Raw genomic sequence first — 9,546 nt, forward strand, 5'->3', positions numbered from 1 at the left:
ACTTTATCAGGTGATTCTTGTTCTACCGCTGGTTATGTCTTTACTTTAGGTGGTGGTGCTATTTGTTGGAGATCCAATAAACAAACTATAATTGCTAACTCTACCATGGAGGCTGAGCTAATTGCTTTAGCTTCAACTAGTGAGGAAGCGAATTGGTTAGGATATTTGTTATTTCAAATACCTTATTTTGAAAAACCAATTTCTCTTATTGTAATTCATTGTGATAGCATCGCTGCGATTGGTAGAGTTCAAATTCATTACTACAACGGTAAATCCAGACCTATAAGGAGGAAACACAGTAATGTAAGATCGTATTTGACAAATGGTACCATTAATGTTGATTATGTCAAATCTTGTGATAATCTTGCAGATTCTCTTACTAAGGCCTTAACGAGAGAAAAGGTTTGGAGCACATCGAGGGGGATGGGATTGAAGCCTATAAATCCTTAAGTCATATATGGGGAAACCCAACCTGAGGACTAGAGATCCTATAACCAGGTTCAAAAGGAAAAACTAATCATATGATGACTTGTTGTGAAAAATGCACTATCTTTTTATTCCCTCCCTATGATGTGAGTGCATTGTTTCCTGTAGTTTGTGAAGGTTGAGTTGATAAAATTCTTAATGAATATCTGTAGCTCGTATGGGTGGAGTGTTAAGCTTACAAAAGCACTCTGGACAGATTTCACCTATGTGATGTGTGGAAGTAGGTCGCTTCCTATGAGAATTGGGCTTATTCTCAAAAGCACTCATGAAACTGGGATAGCACAAGGCCGTAACACGCTGGCTTTAAAGCTCATGTCAACACCTTGATTATTATGTGTGAGCAGTAATATTTTATTTCCCTTAAGCAGTCATAGTTCAAGTCTGAGACCACTACGACTCTGGAGTAAAAGTTACTGTTTCACTAAGTGGAGGTTCAATGCAGAGCACACCTTCATTATGCATGATAGTCTTCCTTCAGCTGATATACTCTCTTGTCTAATATTAAAATGAGTAGGGGATTGTTTGTCTGCATTTTAATATTTATATTTTTGTATATTAATTTGCTTGAAATGTTTGGAGTCAAAGTGTGGCATTTGCTGTGAAATTGTCCGTTGGTGGATAATTCTTTGTCTTAACCGTTGGACATTTATTTGGAGCATTACACCATTAGGAGTTAGTGCAATATGGCACTTCACAGCATTAGTGCCTACTTGATTGTCACTCATAATTCCTCTATTATACCTTGTAACCTAGTAATTTCTAAGGCCATTATCTTCACTATTTACTACCCATTATCTTCCTATTCATTGCTAGAAAGACTCTCAACTATAGATAGTGGTGGTCTTCATTTGGTTTGTGGGACACAACACACAAGGAAAATATAGAGTGCATAAAGTTTGTCAAAAAGAGAGTTCTTATTAGTTGAAGATAGGTGCTCATTTTTTGTGGAGGTTTGGACTCAACTCTTGTCCAGAGTTGTTGAGTTATACTTTATGAAGGCTGTTGTATCCTGGAGGGGACAAGTCAAAGAGGACTACTGCTGGAGCGGTGAAAATATTTCCTGCAATGAGCTTGAATCTCCTTAAAGAGAGCGAGATATCCGCGCCTCAACTTGAAGAGATTTATTTCTTCATTTTTATTTTCAATTGTAATCTTGTAGTTTTTGTTATCTTGTAAGTTTTTCACTAACAATCCTTATATACTGATGTATCCACATAAATTAGATATATAAAGATTTAAAATATTTTTAAATAATAAATTTTGAAGAGCAATAATTATATTTTTATGCGTGGTTAAATATGTAACTATAAAATAAAATGAGACAATTTTTTTTACTATATTATAATATTTTGTTTAGAAATTTTTAATGATTTAACTTTTAGCTAATCTCCTTCTGTTGCTTAACATGGATAGAGTTCATAATAAAATATAACATTAATTGCTTTTGGATTTTATTGATTAATTGGAGAGATACTGTACTTTAATTTCTTCCTTTTTAAAGTATAATGTTAATTTCATGATTAATTTCTGCAAATGAAAATACAAAATCTATACAAATATATAGAGAATTTTTTTATATATATTATGAAATTGAAAAATAAAGGGAAAAATGTCTGAAATATATCTGAACTTTGATCGAAATTGCTGTAACAATCTCAAACTTTGGACAGGACTCATTACCCCCTACATGACCAAAAATTAAAGGAGGTCCCTACATGATCAAGAAGTAAGTTTCAAAATGCTCCAATGGAATGTGTGGACCTTGAAAATTAATGTGGAACCTACACTTTAATTGCCCTTTAATTCCTTGGACAAGTAGGCAATATAAATAGGTAAGCGAGCAAGGTTTTGGCTGAAATCATTCTTCAACTATGACACAAATTTAAAGTACATCTTTTTACTCTAATAATGGACAAAAAATATCCCTTATCTTACCCAAAAATTGCATACTCATCCTTCTATTAGTTCTTCTTCAACAACGGTTACAACTAAAACATGTTCTAAGCATGGTTATTCTATGGCAGCACTATAATTCAAAAAACCCCAGAAAAGAAATGTTTCAAATAGAAGGAGGGAACACATCACCAAGAGATGTGAGATCGGTGAGATGTATCCATCCTTAACTAGATGTCTTGAACCATAAGAAAAAAAACAATAAAAATAAAACAGTGAATAGAGCTTATATAACACAATATGAATTAATACTATTAGTGATATCTTACTTTGTAGTAATCACTTGATTAAAGGTAATATAAAATACAATAGAATAATTTAACAAGCACTTCTCGAGGACAGGGCCAATAGCGACACATGATCGGAGGGAGTGTTCAATAGCTCAATTATAGTGTAGGGATTATGAAATTTTGGGGAAAGTGACATGTTTGACACATGTTTTGGCTATAGCCAGTTAGTTTTTTTGACAAAAATTAACAGAAGGATGGATATTGCAATTTTTTAGATAGATGAAGGATGTTTTTTGTTTAGTATAATAATATAAGGATATATTCTAAATCTAGGCTATAGTTTAAGAATAATTTTGGCCAAAAACTCTAAGCGAGTCAAAACGGATAGAGACATCTTTTTTTAAAATGAACTAAAAATACTTCCTCTGTTCAATTCCAATAATAGTTGTCCACTATTGACTTGAGACATATAGAAGCTAACTGATAGGGTAATTTTACCAAATCACCCTTATTGAATAAAGTCATCTAAATATTGAAAAATGAACAATATATAATAGCAAAGGTAAAATAGATATAAAATAATAAATTATTCATTGACTTTATAAAGTGGACAAATATTATTAAATTTCTCAAAATAGTATAGTGCACAAGTAAATATGAACAGAGGAAGTAAAATAAACAAATTAAAATGAAGGAAGTATATACTAAAATAGCACAGAAAAACATTCAAGTAATCTTCCCATCTCACACTTTAAATTGTACACTGCCCTCAATGTACACCATAAACAAGCATTACTAGTTCATGTGGTACTCAGACCTCATCAGTTTTCATTCAGATTCAAACGTTTGAATCAAAATGCACATTTGAATATCAAGATGTTGTTTTTAGATTTGAATGCTGTATGATTAAGTCTGTTTATTTCTCCAACATCTGAATATGCATAACAATTTTTTTTAATCTATCTATCTATACATATATATAAATCAATTAAATTTTATATCAATTATACAATTGTTGTAACATATGTAAATATAAAAAAATCAACATAAATTGATCTTCTAATCAAAATTATCCAATTTGCATTTTCATTAAAAAAAAAATAGATTTGATAATCAAGCTTATTAATTTAATGGAACTGTTGAATCTGCCATCTACTATAATTGTTAGAGAATATATTTAAAAATAGTTCATTAAAAATACTTTTCACGAGGTAAAAGTACAAATTTGTCTACATCACTTTGTCATTCCATCATTTTTGACAAAGTAGAAAAAACTTAATTGTTTCCATAGAACAGAAAAGAAAGGTAAAACAAGAAAAGGGAATGGACCAATGCCAAAATTTCTGGATTTTTGTATTAATCATGTTGAAGAATGTGCAAGCATCCCTGTTGAAAAAGTACAATATTATAAAAAGTAAAATCAGGTGAGATATAGGGAGTGTTTAGCATAAAGAAAAATGTTTTTAATGAAAAATGTTTTCCTATAAAATGTTTTCTTGGAAAATAAGTGGATTTCTAACTTATTTTCTAATGTTTGATTGGTGAGTAGAAAATATTTTCTAGAAAATATTTTTTAATGTTTGGTTGGTGAATGAAAAATATTTCTTGGTTGTTTTGTGTTGGTTGTTGACTTGCGACTATTGAACTGTGGTCATTGAGTCTTGTGAGTTGTGTATTGTAGAACTGTTAGGTAGGGCTGATTTCTGTGCAGGTTTTAGTTTAAGGAGGTTCGGTTGGGATGAAAGGGGTCCTTGATATCTAGCTAGTTGCTTTGTTTAGTAGGGTGATTGTTGGGTACCGTGTTGTTGGTACTGACCCCTTGCTTCTACACTTGTGTAGGTTCTGGACCCAGTTCTGTGTGATCGTCCTTCTTCTCCTACTTATCGAGCCTTATCAAAGGACTATTGAAAGGTAGTTGTTTTAATATCTCGTCGGGTTCTCTTTTCCTTTTCTTTATGCTTTGTTCTATTTGAGAAACAAAGGCTGAGACTTGTAATTATTTCAATTCGACACTTTTTGTATTATGGGATGTGTTCTCTATTGCTTTGCAGGACCACTTCATTCCTTGGAGCGTGAGAGAGGAGAGTCGATTGAGGTTTGAGAGCTAGACTCAAGGCAGTTTGTCTGTGACCGAGTATGATGCCTATTTCTGTGAGCTTTCTAGGAATGTTATGACTATTGTTCTGGATGAGGCGGAGAGGGTTCACATGTTTGTGAGAGGGTTGACTTTCTCCATAAGGTCGTATGTGTTCAGAGCATCCAGAGAGGGGACTTCCTTACAGTCTATTGTGAGCACCGCCAAAGAGGTGAAGTTGATAGTTTTAGAGAAGCTTGAGAAGCCCAAGAGGGCCCGATCGTCTGGTCAGTTTTCTAGTGCCTCATCTAGAGGCAGAGGTTCACATAGAGGTGATAACTCTTTTCAGCTTCGTGGGTCGGTTCATGCATCTGTGCCAAAAGTCGAGAGTGGACAGTCAACCTGAAGATCTTATTGTTTTAGCCGAGGTGTCCATGGTAGTTCGTCTGGTTCGTAGCAACAATTATTCGTGCCAAGGTCTTGTTATACTTGTGGGATCCAAGTCATTTGATGTGTCAATGTCCTCTACAGGCTCACTCAGGACCCCATTGTTCATTTCAGCTACTCCAGCTAGAGACTCAGCGCTCTCGGCGAGGGGTCGAGGTTAGGTCAGTTTGTAGAGGAGACATGACTTCTGGTAGGGATGCTCTAGCTCGACAGGGTAGAGGTAAGGGTCCTTCTCCAGCTGTAGGTAGGCGAGAGGGCCAGTGTTATGCTTTCCTAACAAGGCCGAGACTTCTGATGTTGTGATCACAAGTAACTCCCCAGTTTCTCATCATCCTACGTCTGTATTGTTTGATCCGGGGTCTACTTTCTCGTATGTGCCCATGTATTTTGCTGCTGGGTTGAAATGATGTTTGATTACATTCATGTGCCTATTTATGTTTTTACACTAGTGGGTGAATCCTTAGTGGTTGATCGAGTGTATCGACCTTTTCTTGTTTCTTTGGTCGGGTATAATACTTGGGTAAACTTGATCATTTTAGGGATGGTAGACTTTGATATTATTTTGATAATGGATTGGCTCTCCCTGCATCATGCTATTCTTGATTGTTATGCTAAGACTGTGACCTTAGCGATGTCGGGTGTCCCGAGAGTTGAGTGGACGGATGCTAGCAGTTTTTAGCCTAGCAAAGTTATTTCATTCAAGCTCAGAGGTTGGTTGATAGAGGGTGTTTGTCTTATTTGACTTTCATTCGGGATACTAGGGTTGATCCACCTCCCAAGAATTCTGTGCATGTGGTTCGAGAGTTTTCATATGTGTTTCCTATTAACCTTCCATGTGTTCCTCCGGATAGGGATATTGATTTTGCTATTGACTTAGAACCGGGCACTAAGCCTAGCTCTATTCCTCCTTATCATATGCTCCAGCTGAGTTGAAGGAATTAAAGAATCAGTTACACGATTTGTTGAGTAAGGGGTATATTTGCCCCAATGTTTCCCCATGGGTGCTCCTGTGTTGTTTGTGAGGACGAAGGTTGGATCCATGAGGATGTGTATTGATTATTGACTATTGAACAAAGTGACCATAAAGAATAAGTATCCTCTTCCTCGTATTGAGGATTTGTTTGATTAGCTTCAGGGTGCATATTTATTTTCTAAGATTGACTTGAGGTCCGGTTATCATCAAGTGAAGATTTGGGCATCAGATATCCCTAAGACTTTTTTCAGGACCCGTTATGGGCACTATGAGTTTCTTGTGATGTCTTTCGATTTGACTAATGCCCATGCAACGTTTATGGAGTTGATGAATGGGATGTTCCGACCTTATTTGGATTCCTTTGTGATAGTTTTCATTGATGACATCTTGGTGTACTCAAAGACTAAGGAGGACCGTGATCAGAATTTGAGGATTGTACTCCAGAGATTGAGGGAAGAGAAACTTTATGCCAAGTTTTCGAAATACGAGTTTTGGCTTGACTCTATGGTATTTTTGGGACACGTGGTGTTCAAGGAGGGTATTCAGGTAGATCTAGCCAAGATTGAGGCAGTTAGAGGTTGGACCAAACCTATGTCATTTACTGAGATACAGAGTTTTGTCAGGCTTATAGGCTATTATAGACGATTTGTGCAGAGTTCCTCCACTATTGCACATCCTTTGAACAGATTGACTCGATAGAGTGTGAGCTTCCAATGGTCTTATGAGTGTGAAGAGAGCTTTCAAAAGCTCAAGACATTGTTTACTTAGTCTCATGTTTTGACTTTACCCGAGGAGGGTGTGGATTTCATTGTTTATTGCGATGCTTCTTGAGTTGGGTTAGGGTTGTTCTGTGCAGAAGGGTAAGGTGATCGTCTATGCTTCCAGAAAGTTGAACACCCATGAGAGGAACTACCATACCCATGATTTAGAGTTGGCCCCTCTAGTATATGTGCTTAAACTATGGTGACATTGTCTGTATGAGGTTCATTGTGAGATGTTCACGAATCATCGGAGTCTTTAGTACATCTCTAATCAGATAGATCTGAACTTGAGGCAGCGCAAATGGCTTGAGCTACTAAAAGACTACGATATCACTATTATGTATCATCTAGGGAAGGCCAATATGGTGGACGATGCTCTGAGTAGGAAGATTTTTAGCATGGGAAGTCTTGCAACTATCAGTGTTGAAGATCAGTGTTGAGGAGAGACCATTGGCTAGAGATGTTCAGAGGTTAGCCAACAGTCTTGTCTGGTTATAAGTTTTTGAGGAGAAGGGTGGTTTGATTGCTTTTATCGAGGCTCGTTCTTCCTTAATTGAGCAGATATGTGAGCGTCAGTTTGATGATGAGAATCTGTGTCTCATTCGAGACGATGTGGTGAGAGGGGAAGCCAATGAGGTTGTCCTTGATTCTGATGGTATTTTGAGGATTGGGGGCAGGATCTTTGTGCCCAAGGTGGGCGAGTTGATTAGATTGATTGATTCTTGAGGAGGTTCATTGTTCTTGATATTCAATCTATACAGGGGTGGCAAAAATGTATCATGATCTGAGCCAATACTATGGTGGTGTGGAATTGAGAGGGATATTGTAGATTTTTTTTGTGGTGTTTGACTTGCCAAGAGGTTAAGTGTGAGCATTAGCGACTCAGAGATATATCTCAGAGGATTCCTATTCCTACTTGGAAGTGGGAACGAATCACTATGGACTTTGTTGTGGGACTACCTACTATAATGGGTGATTATGACTCCATTTCGGTGGTTGTTGATCAATTGACCAAGTTCGCTCATTTCATCCTGGTTTGGGTGAAGTATACAACGAAGAAGTTAGCCGAGCTTTATATCATTCAGATTGTGCGACCACATGGAGTCCTGGTTTCTATTGTCTCTGATCGAGGTTCTTTGTTCACTTCTCATTTCTCGAAGGCTTTGCAGCATGGTTTGGGTACTCAGTTAGATATGAGTATAACCTTTCATTCTTAAACAGATGGTCAGTCCGAGCGGATGAGTTAGGTGTTGGAGGACATACTCCGAGCTTGTGTGATTGATTTTGGTACTAGACAGGATTGAATTTACCCTTAGCAGAGTTTGCCTACAACAAAAGTTACCATTCCAGCATTCAGATGGCCCCATTTGAGGCGTTGTACGATAGACGATGTAGATTTTCGATCGGATGGTTTGATTCAGCTGAGATGAACTCATTAGATACAAACTTGCTTAAAGATGCTATGAAGCAGGTTCATATGATCCATTGTAAACTATTCACAACTCCGAGTTGACAGAAGAGTTATGCATATCGGAGAGTTCGAGCTCTAGTGTTCATGGAGAGAGATCATGTTTGGCTCCGAGTGTCACCCATGAAGGGTGTGATGAGGTTTAGAAAGAAGGGTAAGCTTAGCCCTAGATTCATTGGACCTTTTGAGATCTTGAGCTGAGTGGGAGAAGTGGCCTATAAGTCGGCCTTGCCACCTAGTGTGTCAGCTGTGCATCCTGTATTTCATGTCTGCATGCTTCGAAAGTACGTGTCGGATGAGTCCCATGTACTTTCTCTTAATTAAGTTGAGTTGGGTCCAGACTTATCTTTTGAGGAGGAGCCTATAGCCATTTTGGATAGGTAGGTCCGTAAGCTTAGGACTAAGGAGATTGCTTCAGTGATGCAGTGGAAGCACCGTTCAGTTGGTGAGGCGACTTGGGAGATAGAGTTAGATATGCGTGCCAGATATCCTGAGCTTTTCGAAGCTTCAAGTACTTTCTTTTGGTTTATGTTCAAGGACGAACATGGTTTTTAGTGGTAGATAATGTAATGACCCGATAGGTCATTTTTTGGAAAGTTTCATGAAATTACCGTTTTACCCCTCCCGATATCAACCCCGAGTCTTTTGTGATTGAGTTTTGAAAGTTGGTTTCGAGCTTGAGTTTAAAGTTGAGAATTTGTGGAAGTTTTGAATAAGGGTTTAGAGAAATGAAGCGATCAATTTGGAAGAGAAAAGATACCCGCGTTGATATTACATAATTTTTATTTTGAGTGTTATGGTGGTTGATGATCTCCACAAATTGCACAGAAATTGGAGGGGTTGTTTAAGCCTTTGCAATTTGATGCAATTTAAGGGGTTATGTTAACTTCCACAATAAAACCTCCTCAATATAACGCTTTTTTTGTAGTGGCATACGTTGCCTGCAGTTAGAAGATGAAATTTCTTGCCACAACACAAAACTTTCATAATATCTTCTTTAAAGTTTATTTGTTGGGGTCAGAAAAGATGAATTCTATTGATCAAACATTCGTACAAGGAGAGAGGACCATGTGTCCATTTGGATCCTAAAGGTCATTACATAGAAAGGGGAAGAGGGGGGGGGGGGGGGGGGGGGGGGGGGGTACAAAAAGATT

The sequence above is a fragment of the Solanum tuberosum genome, unplaced genomic scaffold, assembly GCF_000226075.1.
Source record: "Solanum tuberosum cultivar DM 1-3 516 R44 unplaced genomic scaffold, SolTub_3.0 scf00132, whole genome shotgun sequence".
Taxonomy (NCBI): Eukaryota; Viridiplantae; Streptophyta; class Magnoliopsida; order Solanales; family Solanaceae; genus Solanum; species Solanum tuberosum.